A 12,302-nucleotide genomic window follows, 5' to 3' on the forward strand; every position below is an offset into this window, starting at 1 on the left:
CGTCTTACCGAGAGAGAACTGCGATTGCAGCTAGCTTGCGCGGGCTAACAGATAAAGTCGTGTTAGATGCTGCGACTGGAACCTGAAGCTGCCAAGTTTTTCAGACCTCTTTTCAACTAGATAAACATGATAATTACAATACGTTTCACTTACGTCGAATAATGTAATATGCATCTATATTGTCCTTGCTTCTTCATTAGCACAGGAGAGCCATTCCTGACGGAAGAAACGCTATATAGATGCAGAATTGCCCACTCTAGTGCAGTATAAGGTAGCATGAGACGAGGCATTTTAGAAGTGGTATTACTACGCGCAAGAAAACGAGGCTTACAAAAACAGCGTAAAAGTTAAAGAGCACTGCAGAATCTGCATTGGAGTAATGCGAAAGTACGAATGCTACTGTTGGTTGCTTCTAGTTGCTTAATTCACTTCTTGTTTACCCATTTTAGTCTTTGGTGGTTTCAAATTGAGGGCTAATCCCTTCCTATGCCCCTTTTTGGCTCGACTTCACGTTGCGTGACGTCACATTCTTGACGTCACCTTAATTGGCTGATTTAATTAACTATTGATAAATCTTGACGTCAGCCTAATTTACTGACTTGATTAATATTTTAATATTTGATATATTCAAATGTGGCGCCAAGCCATAGGCTAATGAGACCATTTTCGCCTTTACTTTTACATTTTTGCCTCTAATTAATTATCTAATTAGTGGCCTAATTATTTGTTCGGACACAACATTACGTCACCCTGATTGACACTACTCATTAACTTCTACCGCTTCTCAATTACTCACAACTGCTGCGGACACGATTTTGCGGACGCGGTCTGCGGACAGAAATCTGCAAACATAGCGAAGTAATGCTTTGGCATTAAAAAAAAACAAAACAATGCTAAAAATCAAGCAGGCAGTTATTTTAACGTGCAGCTGGCCCAAAGCATCATTAGACTTAGTTCGAATAAAACAACTTATTAGAAGACAAAGCATGGCAACCCTATCAGATTGCTGGTCAGGGTTGGTAACCTTAACATGTCTGGTCTACACAATTTGCTTTCTGCTCTACATATCTAACCACGGCTTCCGTATGAAGTTCTCAATTTTTTAACACGAAGAAACCTGGCTTCTATATTTGTTGGATTTCAAGTCAAGAGTTTGACGGAAGCCCGTCTGGTCGGGATGGGACATGTGAACAAGGCTCCCGGATGGGAGCCGAAACGTCATTCCATCTTTCTTCTTTTGGTCGGTGTCGTTTATTTTCCGTCATTTGTTGGATTTGCGCCACAGCGTTTCCTTTATGGCAAAAGACAGCTTGTGCAGAAGGCCAGTCTTTCTCATTTCGAAATCACCACGACACTTGGTCGAATCACTTTTTCTTGCTCCCCACCCCTTGCTTTCTCCTCCATCGCATTTTGTTTTGAACAAGAATAAAGCTAAACGCATTCCTGCAGGAAATATATAGACTGTCCAGAAAGATTGCCGTCTTCCTATGGATGGTGCTTGCTTTTAGTTGCACTATATCGCTAAATATACAAAATCCACGCGTTTGCCTCCATACTACGGCTGTTTGGGTCGGTTGTCTTGAACGAACGTTGCCAGAAGTATGAGCTGTCTAATAATTCACATACGTCTGAAACCAGTTGTTAAATACCACTGACTCACAAGGAATGTTCTACATGGACAAGGCAGCGCATAAATAATACCCGATGGTGCCGGGATGGTGGGGACCTGATTTCGCGTCCACCGTTCATTGCTAAATCTGGTCATCGGTACTTAGCTATGCTGCAATCACGCAGTGAAGTGTCCGGGCCACGTGTGAAGGGCGTAAGAGCAGCTTTCATCCTGCACACTCCCTTCTTTTCTTTCTTTTTTTTTTATACTGTCTATTTGCCTGATGAACGTATCGAAAGGTCCTTTGCAGGCCCACCATATCAGCTTTCCCGCTCCAAGACTTCCATATTCTCCACACATTTGATATCTACAGAAATAAGAGTCAGACAGTTGAACTTCTAAACGAATAAAAGTGTGAACCATTTTCCAACTTTTCTTTATATTTTTCCGTACATCGGCCAAACTCGACGAGGGCTATCCCGGGAAATAGATGGTGTACATTCTTTATACACAATGTAAGACTGTCATTGTGGTTAAAACGGGTAATGGGTCAGGCGTAAGCCGCATGCCCTATAGATGTGGTACTGGGTCCTGATACAAGGATATATTGTATCGTATGGTGGGGGTTGCACGCGCCCAACTTACCTTTTATCTTACCTTATCTTTACCTAGTGCCCTGTGAAGGCTTTGATTAATCAGCTCGCTCCGTTACTTCTTTGTTCGACTGCGAAAGCTTGTGACACACTTTAATTAGCCTTTCGTGGAAATAGTTCACCATGTAGCCAAGAATAACGCATCACATTTGCCCTGCCATTGTTATCCACTACCCCGATGAACTTTCATTGTTCTATAGGTGTAATTTGTTATCACCACTATACATGTATATCTGGAAAGCTATAGAGATTTACTAAGGGTGAAAGGAGGCTATAAATACACTAGCAAAAATATTCGGAACAAACAGTTTTATTCGTGTTCGGAAATTAAAACCGCCAGCTTAACACCACTTAAAGTAAAAACATAGTCAAATAGCAGGAACTTCACGATCGCCGAGCAAGACTGAGATTAAAACTTGTTCAAAGCACTTATTATTCTCGAAGCACCACGGAAAATATTTATATGGTATTTTGTTTATTTCAATTTCAACAGCAGACAAAACACAAGGCTTGATGCAGAGACAGAACCTAAGAGCTGCAGGTTACATATTCAACCTGTAGATAGCACCTTGCAATTGTAAGGGCGATGTTTATATGAATTGTGCGTGATTGTAACAGTCATCCAGAAGCGCTGTTTATATCAAAATCCACAAAGGTTGTTTTCTTAGAGGGGGGGGGGGGGGGGGGAGGGTGAAATGATTCACAGCTGTCACCTTGACACTTACCGGCCCAAGTGGAATTGCAGGAAACAAATTTGTATCCTTGCTGTTCCTTCCCCATATTTGGGTGCATATTTTAAAATTACTGGATTACGTATAGTAATAATCCTGCATTACGAACGTTTCCTTTTCGTTAACATTGTAATGCTCAGATTTACGATTTACATGTACGCATTTCTCTCCATCTGGTTTGTTATTTAGGTGCCTTCTATTGTAAGAAATCTGCGTCTGCTCATTTCTTAGAACAAGATATATGGGCCAGCTTTCACTTCGATACATCCTTCTTCAGCGCTTGTGGTTCTGTCTACCGAATTTACCGCACGATAAAACAAAAACCATCCGCACTATGCATACGAGTGATGCAACGAGATTGGACGCGTCGATCATCAACTAAGTGAGGTATAACATTGAAACCCTAGCTTCGAAATGAAGGCTAATTGAAAAGCGAACGTGCAAACGCACAACTTAGCCTTTAGCCAACTTACTAAATCGGCTGTAAAGTTTTGGCAAACATTGATGCTCCTTAGCTTCTCTAAATGCGACGTTCGATATTTCGTTGATGGAGCTTCAATCATGTAAAACAAAAATGTCATCTATTCTTGCGTTACTCTGCCGACCGCAAACCAATTATGCCCACTGCAGGACAGTCCAGTGCAAATGGTTTACGCAAAATGGTTTTAAATAATTGAGGAAGTTTAGCACGGCTTGAACATAGTAATAAAGCGAAAGCTCTGAGTATTGCAGCAATAGCCTCTGTAAGACCACCTTTTCAATCCGCGTTTTTTCAGTATTTTTCTTAGGTTTTGCTTTAGGTTTTGGGGAAAGGAAGGCGCCTTATACTTTTGGGTAGACACCTACACCCAACCTGGTCAAGGTCATGTTTTCATATTTTTGTCTTGTATATTGTACATTAAATTATAAGAAAGGAAAGGCGCGTATCTGTCATACTTGACGGAAGGGAGGCAGGTGGTAGTGAATGATGCGGAAAGAGTGAAAGATGTCTCGTAGTGGAGGGCTGCGGAGTAATTTCGGCCGCCTGGGGGCCTTTAATGTGCGCTGACATCGCGAAACACAGTGCTGCCTCTCCGTTTAAGTTAGGTTTTGGGGAAAGGAAAACACAGTATAGTTTTGGTGGGACACCATGGAATCGTGAACACCCATACTTAATTAGGTCAAGGTCACTTGAAGGTCACATTTAGTGCCACGCGAAGACCAGCTCTACATAGTGTAGTGAAGCCTTCGCTTCCATTGTAAATTTGTTTTGGAAAGGCGCAGTATCTGTCAAGGTCACTTGAAGGTCAAATTATCAGACAAGCGAAGCGAGGCTCTCTAGCGTAGTGAAGCTTTCGCTTCAACAATACCGTGCTCAGAAGCTTTGCCAGCGCCCCCTATCTTTATTATTTCCTACTGTGGAATTTATTAATGCCCCGTCGCACTGGCTCAGTGGTTAAGACGCTCTTCTAGTGACCGGAGCACGCGGGTTCGAAACCGACTGCTGGCGTCTGTGTTTCTATGGGGGTGAAACGGAGAAGTGTCAATGCGCTGTGCGATATGAACTCGCGTTAAAGATCCCCAAGGGGCCGAAATTACTCCGCAGCCCTCCACTACGGGACCTCTTTCTTTCAGCTTTCACCCACATCTTCCTCAACTTACGGCGCGACCAAGGTGCTCACGGAGGATGTGTGACAGATCATCATCATCATCATCATCAGCCTGACTATATCCAGTGCAGGGCGAAGGCCTCTCCCATATTTCTCCAATTAACCCGGTTCTGTGCTAGCTGCATCCACTTGACCCCGGCGAACGTCTTAACCTCATCCGCCCACCTAACTTTCTGCCGCCCCCTGCTACTCTTTCCTTCCCTTGGAATCCAGTTTGTTACCCTAAGCGACCATCGGTTATCCTCTCTTCGCACTACATGTCCTGCCCATGTCCATTTCTTCTTCTTAATTTCCACTAGAATGTCGGTAACTTGAGTTATTTCTATGACCCACTCTGCACGCTTCCAATCTCTTAATGTTACCCCTACCATTTTTCGTTCCATAGCCCTCTGGCTTGTCCTCAACTTAAGTAGAACCCTCTTGGTTGACCTCCACGTTTCAGCCCCATAAGTGAGTACAGGTAAGATGCAACTGTTGTATACTTTCCTCTTGAGCGATACCGGTAAGCTGCTAGTCATACTCTGCGAGTGTTTGCCAAATGCGCTCCATCCCAATCTTATTCTTCTTGTTATTTCCTTTTCATGGTCCGGATCTGCGGTTACTACCTGTCCTAAGTAGACATATTCGCCTACTACTTCCAGTACTTCGCTAACTAATGTAAACTGCTGTTCCTTCCCGAGGCCGTTGAACGTTACCTTAGTCTTCTGCATATTGATTTTCAAGCCTACCTTTCTACTTTTCCGGTCTATGTCATCAATCATTATTTGCAGTTCATCCCCCGTGTTGCTTAGCAAGGCAATGTCATCAGCAAATCGCAGATTACTGAGGTATTCTCCATCTGCCCTTATCCCTAACTGCTCCCATTAACAGATACTCAGCGTAAAAACCGGAGTAACTCACCGCATCTTCCTTCTCTTAACTGCCGTAGTGCCACGACAGATATAATTTTCCTATACAAACTCCTTCATGGCCACATTCTGTGCCCTGAACTCATAGACAACATCATACTGCACTTTCCGCGAAAGAGCATGAGGGAATTCAGACCGTTTCAAGTTTCTCCGCTTCTGCATTCCAACTCCTCTCTGGACAGAATGCAGAAGTTGTTTAATTCTTTTTATCCTCAGCTTGAGATTTTCCGAAACCCGCTCTCTTTGTTTATATTGAATGTTCGTAGCGTTGTACTCTAAACAGTATTTTATCACTTATAACTTCCACAGTTTCTAGCCTAAATTTGTATTTACTCCACTGTTGGTTTTTCTCCTGTTCAATGCTGCCTGTATCCTTAGCTGTTTTTATCTGTTTCTTATTTATATTTTAACTTTAAAACTTTAGTTTGAATCTGACAGTCCCGTGTTCAATTTATTTCTTTGTTGTATTTCACTGTATTTCTAGCTTGTGTTTTAGGTACTATACATTTGTTGCGCCTGGATGGTTATGTTCTGTATATTTCTATATTTTTTTTATTGTTTTTTGGTGCGCTACAGTCAACAACTATTCTTTGTTCTATTTCTTTATTTATCGTTTTCCTTTTTGTGATGTGCTCTTCAAGACATGTTACTCATTGATTTCAATCTCTGCGTGACTTATTTTGTCTAAATACCATTTCATGTGTCATGTTTCCTTTTTTGTTGTTTGCACAAAGACCATATGGTCTTTCCTGCACAAATTATTATTATTATTATTATTATTATTATTATTATTATTATTATTATTATTATTATTATTATTATTATTATTATTATTATTATTATTATTATTATTATGTACTAATTGCTAATTGAGCAAAAACAGCTGCCTCATATTTCCCTTTGAAACTGATATGTACAGTTAGGTACGCTTGACACGCAATGTTCGATCTCAGAAACCAGCTCTTACTAGTGTTTAATTTCAGGACATTAGGAAATACAGGGACGTTACGCAGTTGAGCACACCAGTGAATTAAAATTGTAGCGCCATCAAAACAGTGTGTGTGTGTGTGTGTGCGTGTGTGTGTGTGTGTGTGTGTGTGTGTGTGTGTGTGTGTGTGTGTGTGTGTGTGTGTGTGTGTGTGTGTGTGTGTGTGTGTGTGTGTGTGTGTGTGTGTGTGTGTGTGTGTGTGTGTGTGTGTGTGTGTGTGTGTGTGTGTGTGTGTGTGTGTGTGTGTGTGTGTGTGTGTGTGTGTGTGTGTGTGTGTGTGTGTGTGTGTGTGTGTGTGTGTGTGTGTGTGTGTGTGTGTGTGTGTGTGTGTGTGTGTGTGTGTGTGTGTGTGTGTGTGTGTGTGTGTGTGTGTGTGTGTGTGTGTGTGTGTGTGTGTGTGTGTGTGTGTGTGTGTGTGTGTGTGTGTGTGTGTGTGTGTGTGTGTGTGTGTGTGTGTGTGTGTGTGTGTGTGTGTGTGTGTGTGTGTGTGTGTGTGTGTGTGTGTGTGTGTGTGTGTGTGTGTGTGTGTGTGTGTGTGTGTGTGTGTGTGTGTGTGTGTGTGTGTGTGTGTGTGTGTGTGTGTGTGTGTGTGTGTGTGTGTGTGTGTGTGTGTGTGTGTGTGTGTGTGTGTGTGTGTGTGTGTGTGTGTGTGTGTGTGTGTGTGTGTGTGTGTGTGTGTGTGTGTGTGTGTGTGTGTGTGTGTGTGTGTGTGTGTGTGTGTGTGTGTGTGTGTGTGTGTGTGTGTGTGTGTGTGTGTGTGTGTGTGTGTGTGTGTGTGTGTGTGTGTGTGTGTGTGTGTGTGTGTGTGTGTGTGTGTGTGTGTGTGTGTGTGTGTGTGTGTGTGTGTGTGTGTGTGTGTGTGTGTGTGTGTGTGTGTGTGTGTGTGTGTGTGTGTGTGTGTGTGTGTGTGTGTGTGTGTGTGTGTGTGTGTGTGTGTGTGTGTGTGTGTGTGTGTGTGTGTGTGTGTGTGTGTGTGTGTGTGTGTGTGTGTGTGTGTGTGTGTGTGTGTGTGTGTGTGTGTGTGTGACACAGAGAAAAAGAGAGAGAGAGCTCAGTGGGTTATAGCGCTCAAGTGGTGATCCCAAGAACGCGGGTTCGACCCTAGCTGCGGCGGCTGCGTTTATATGGATGCGAAATGCAAGAAGCATGTGTACTATGTGACGTCAGCACTAGTTAAGGAACCTCAGATGGTCGAAATTTCCGTGACACTCCCATACGGCGTCACTCAAAGCCGATGTCGCTTTGGTACGTTAAACCGAATAACCAATAGACGAGTTGAAATGTATTGCTCTTCATTTTAAAATGACGCGTAAATCATCTCGGAACGCATAATATAGTGCTTTCCAACGATGAATAAATGATTCAAGGCAGTTTTCTTATCCTAGAACCTGGTTTCTGCCTTTGAAACTGTCCATAGTTGATGCAACCAGCAGCTGCACCACAAAATGCAGGCGCAGAAACTGACGTTGGCACGAATATGCTGCTCCCAGTCGGCTGCGCGGTATTCTTGCTGGCGTCATTACCAGCGGTTGCAATTCCAGCGCGGTTGATCTTTCTGGGTGGAGCAGGGATGGCGAACACCGGCTGCACACATTAGAGAGCTATAATAGCATACCATGATTCAGATCATGGTGCGGTGCATAATAAAGGCGATGTGCCACTGCGCCTGCGCAGGCAGTGTGCAATGCTCTCGCGCGTTGTTGCGCTGTGCGCTATTCTGTACGGCGACCGGAACTTGGTGGTCTATGCTACATGTGTAACTCAACAATGACGCGCGCACATTGTGTCGTTCACATGACTTTCATAAGCAGCGACACATTGTCTGACCATTGCAGCTCCAACCACCTCAGAGTGCCGGTAAACTCGTTGTGGCTCACGCCACGCTGAGCGCCAGACTCGTAACAGTCGAAACCTAAGGCATTCAATCGCTGAAGCTTTCTCAAAGAACAGCTTAACGTAGCGTCCCGAGGTTTGCAAATAAATGTGTAATGTTTTGGCAAAAAAAAAAGTAGGCGCAGATAATATTCCGATATGCATTCTCATTTGACAGTTATTACTTTAATCCAAGCAGAGATCCGTCGTTTCAAAACAGCCTTCGCCAAAGCGATTTGTCAGGCATTGTTACTGTACCAACAGGCATTTTCCTTGTAGTCGAAACATGAGAAAGGCGTGAGGTTGAAGACAGTTCACTCTTCGCGCCGGCAAACGCGAGCATAAAATACGTGGGTGGGCTAGGCTATAGCGTGAGTTATTACACCGAGTGCTCTGGAAGTCTTAGAAGTTGAGTGGGCAGTAACACGACCATAATGTTTGGGATGTTACAAACGCAGTGTCGTCCACAGAAATTCTCTGAATTGAGGCCACGAAAATTTTAAAATTGCATTGCGCAAAAATGAATTATTGCATGGCGCCCAAATTTGGTAAAATGCATCGGAGTAGAGAGGAAAATATACGGTAAAATTTTTAGTGAATGTGGCCACCACGACAGTACAGCGAGCTATGGAAACGAAAACGATCGCGGAAGGACAGCAGATGCGGGGAAAGCGCTAGTCATTTAGGTAATTAGCTGTGAACAAAAATATGAAATGGTCCAGGACTTGGTGTGCGAAAATCGCATAACAGATTAGCCCTCAGGGCAACGGTGTGGATTAAGGCAAGCGCAGCAGGTGGCAGCAGAGTAAGCTGGGTGAATTATGAAGTATACGGTGGCCATAGGTGGCGCAGGACAGCGCCAAGTGTTTTGGGCATCAGTGGAAGCGAGCCATTGTCCTGCAGTGGACGCAGACTGAATGGCGGTGACCGCCAAAACTGCATTTCGGGCGACCGAGATAAGGCTTCCAAAGCAACGCATGGTGGCGCTGCTGGATGGATGGATGGATAGAATATAGGAGCGTCCCCTTTGAAACGGGGTGGTAGCAGTAGCTATCATGCTCATTTTTCTACCTATATCTTAATTATTGATTTAAATTGGTTAACTAAACCATCATTCTATTTATTAATTTTTTTTTTTCTACGTTACTAACATTATGTGCACTTCTCTGTTTTTAAGCCGCCAATCTTCCCGTCGTTTTTTGCTAGTTTCCACCGCCGGTTTATTCATCCGGCCACTGGTATCTCTAAACCCCAGAGCTTCAGGAACAGTGACTGCGCCTGCATCAACTTCCGGATGGATACCATTACATTCGAGTATAATATGGTCAATTGTTTCACTGGAGTTACCACATACAGCACATGTGTCATCTCCATTGTTAAATTTCTTTTCGTAGCTGCGTGTTCTAAGGCATCCTGATCTAGCTTCAAAAAGTAGGGCACTGCCTCTTGAGTTATCAAAGAAATCTTCCTTCCTGATCTGCATTTCCCGCTTTTGGTATAATTCCATACTCAGTTTCTTTTCCATCGAATGCTCCTGACGGGAAGCGCCATCTATGGCAGAAAAATGGAAACTAGGAATATGGGGGCCGCGCCCTCGCTCTCTTCTGAGCGCGTGCAGAGCTCTCGCGCTGAATCAGCGGCGCGTAGCAGCGCGCTTGAGAAAAATCTGCTTGCTTGACTTTTATTTTCCGTAAATCGAACTTGAATAAGGGAGAAAAGTTCATTGACAATGTTTACTTTCTGAAGCACACATCAGACAACCACGATAAATACTGGACGTGAAGTGCGCTTCGGGAGTCAATGATCACATTACAAGCGCCGCGTTATTTGTGTTAGTGGTTTTAAACGATAGCTTATACAGCTCGTTCGCTCGAAACGCCGCCGACGTAGTAGTAGTAGCAGCCGCACCACGCGTCGGAAATATTTAATCGAAAGCTCCGTAAAAAATTGTATCATTGTATACAATGACACAAAAATAATTTGCGGTTCTAGTGACTGATGATTGATTGACAGGCGATGAAGGGTTTATGAATTAAATGTATATAATTGATGAATGAGAGGAATAAAAGAGATGAAAAAAATGAAAAAGGAGGTTCAAAGGTGTCAAAATGCTCACAATGAAACGTCAATGCTTCGTGATGCTAATTAAAAAATGTAGTGCAAATGTGAAACCTTGTGACTGATAATTAATTCAAGGAATAGAAAAAAAGAGAAACAATGAATTCAAAGGTGTGAAACTGCTCAGAATGGAAAGCCAGTATTTCCCGATGCTAAGTATCGGTGTATAAAATTAACAGTAAATGTGAAATATAATAAAAAGTGTAAAACACCCTCCGTGTATGCGACTCGCTATCGCGTCATTCCCTTAACGGCGGAGTTTAATTGTCCCCTAATTTTTGGTTGGTTGGTTTGGTTTATGGTCTTTAATGTGCCAAACTGACTCAGGCTATGAGAAACGGCGTAATGGAGGGCTCCTGAAATTTCGACCATTTGGGGTATTTTAACGTGCATTGACATCGCACAAACACACAGGCACCTTGCTGTTCTTTTCTCGTGCATCCAAAATCAAATTTTTAGTATACGCTCGAAATGCTCAACGCTCTATAAGCGCTGCCAATCGAAGCATTTAGTGGCGTACTCGATCGATGTTCTGCGCTGTCAAATATGAAGATCACGCTCTATTTGTTTTCGTATGGCATACAATTGTATATGTAAACGCTGTCTCTTTGTGATGAAAGTTAACTTCGTGCTGGATACATTTTTCTGTGGAAGTGGTGTCTACCAACTGAAAAGACTCGGTAGGTAATAGACACGCGTTCTCCATTCATTGATATATTTCCCACTGAATTAATTGTTCATGAGGCAGCGGAACGCTTAGGCTCTGGAAAGGTATAGCTAGATTCGAAGCTAGGCTCGGAAGCTAGCCCTGAAGAAGCTTGTCTCATCTATTTCGGTTCTCACGCTGTGTTTGGACTTAAATTTTGTGAGATAATGGGCTATACTGGCGTAAAACTGGCGCATAACAGGTTGTGAAAACGCAGTGTTCGGTGCCGATGAGGCCAAACCGGTTAACGCGATGCACACGCGTAAAGAGCTAGAGCGGAAATGCATGCGCAACGATGTTAGAAATTTTGTAACAAGCTTTAGTGCTTTACGTTTATTTGTATCCGCTTCTTGATGATTGGACAGGGATGCTAACAAGGTTAGCATTTGCTGAAGAAAGTGTGGGAAGCTAATAGCACTTTTAAGAGAGCGATAATATTCACATTTGCTTATTCATAGCAGGCACGGCCATACCATGAAAAGTGAATTTTTTTTTTTCTAGACGGAAGATGCTCTTGCAAAGCTGGCACTTAGGCTTATTTCAAAACGAAGCTGCGGTGGACTTCATTTAAATTATTGCGAAGTAAACGCATGCACTATGTGGGGAAATAGCCAAGGTTTCGACCTCTTCGTCCGCGAGTTGGGAAAACATTCAGGCTTTTATAAATGCAGTGATGCTTTCCGGCGAGCAAAAGCTCATTTTTAAATTTTAATTCAATGGGCAGCTTCCACTGTATGAACGAACCGTTAGCCTGTTCACCTCTCATCTCACATTTCATAGCTGGCAAGGAGACCTCCATCAAATCTTTTTATATTTTCGCACAAATGCATCCACTGAGAGAGCATGTGTGCCAGGCGCCACTTATCCTACTCTCCGTGTCGTCATTGCTTGTTAAGCGATCTGAAAATATCGGGGGAATGCATTGCATATGGGTGGGCGAGCCTCTCCGTTTGATTCTAAAGGACGACAATACAAACGGTAACCGTATTCAGTAAAGAATATTTTCCCAATTCATTATTTGGCCACTTCATTATCGGTGGCTATCACCTATGACGTCAGAGTTGATAG

General features: G+C 43.2%; 1 protein-coding gene across 1 annotated transcript in view; it reads right to left on the reverse strand.

Moving 5' to 3' along the window:
- The window catches only part of LOC146206157 (putative monocarboxylate transporter 5), a 68,280-nt gene that overhangs the window by 30,544 nt on the left and 25,434 nt on the right, over positions 1-12,302 (reverse strand). The gene's annotated exons all lie outside the window — the stretch shown is intronic.

Source organism: Amblyomma maculatum, chromosome 1, assembly GCF_055883805.1.
Source record: "Amblyomma maculatum isolate TAMU_Amacu chromosome 1, ASM5588380v1, whole genome shotgun sequence".
NCBI classification, from domain to species: domain Eukaryota; kingdom Metazoa; phylum Arthropoda; class Arachnida; order Ixodida; family Ixodidae; genus Amblyomma; species Amblyomma maculatum.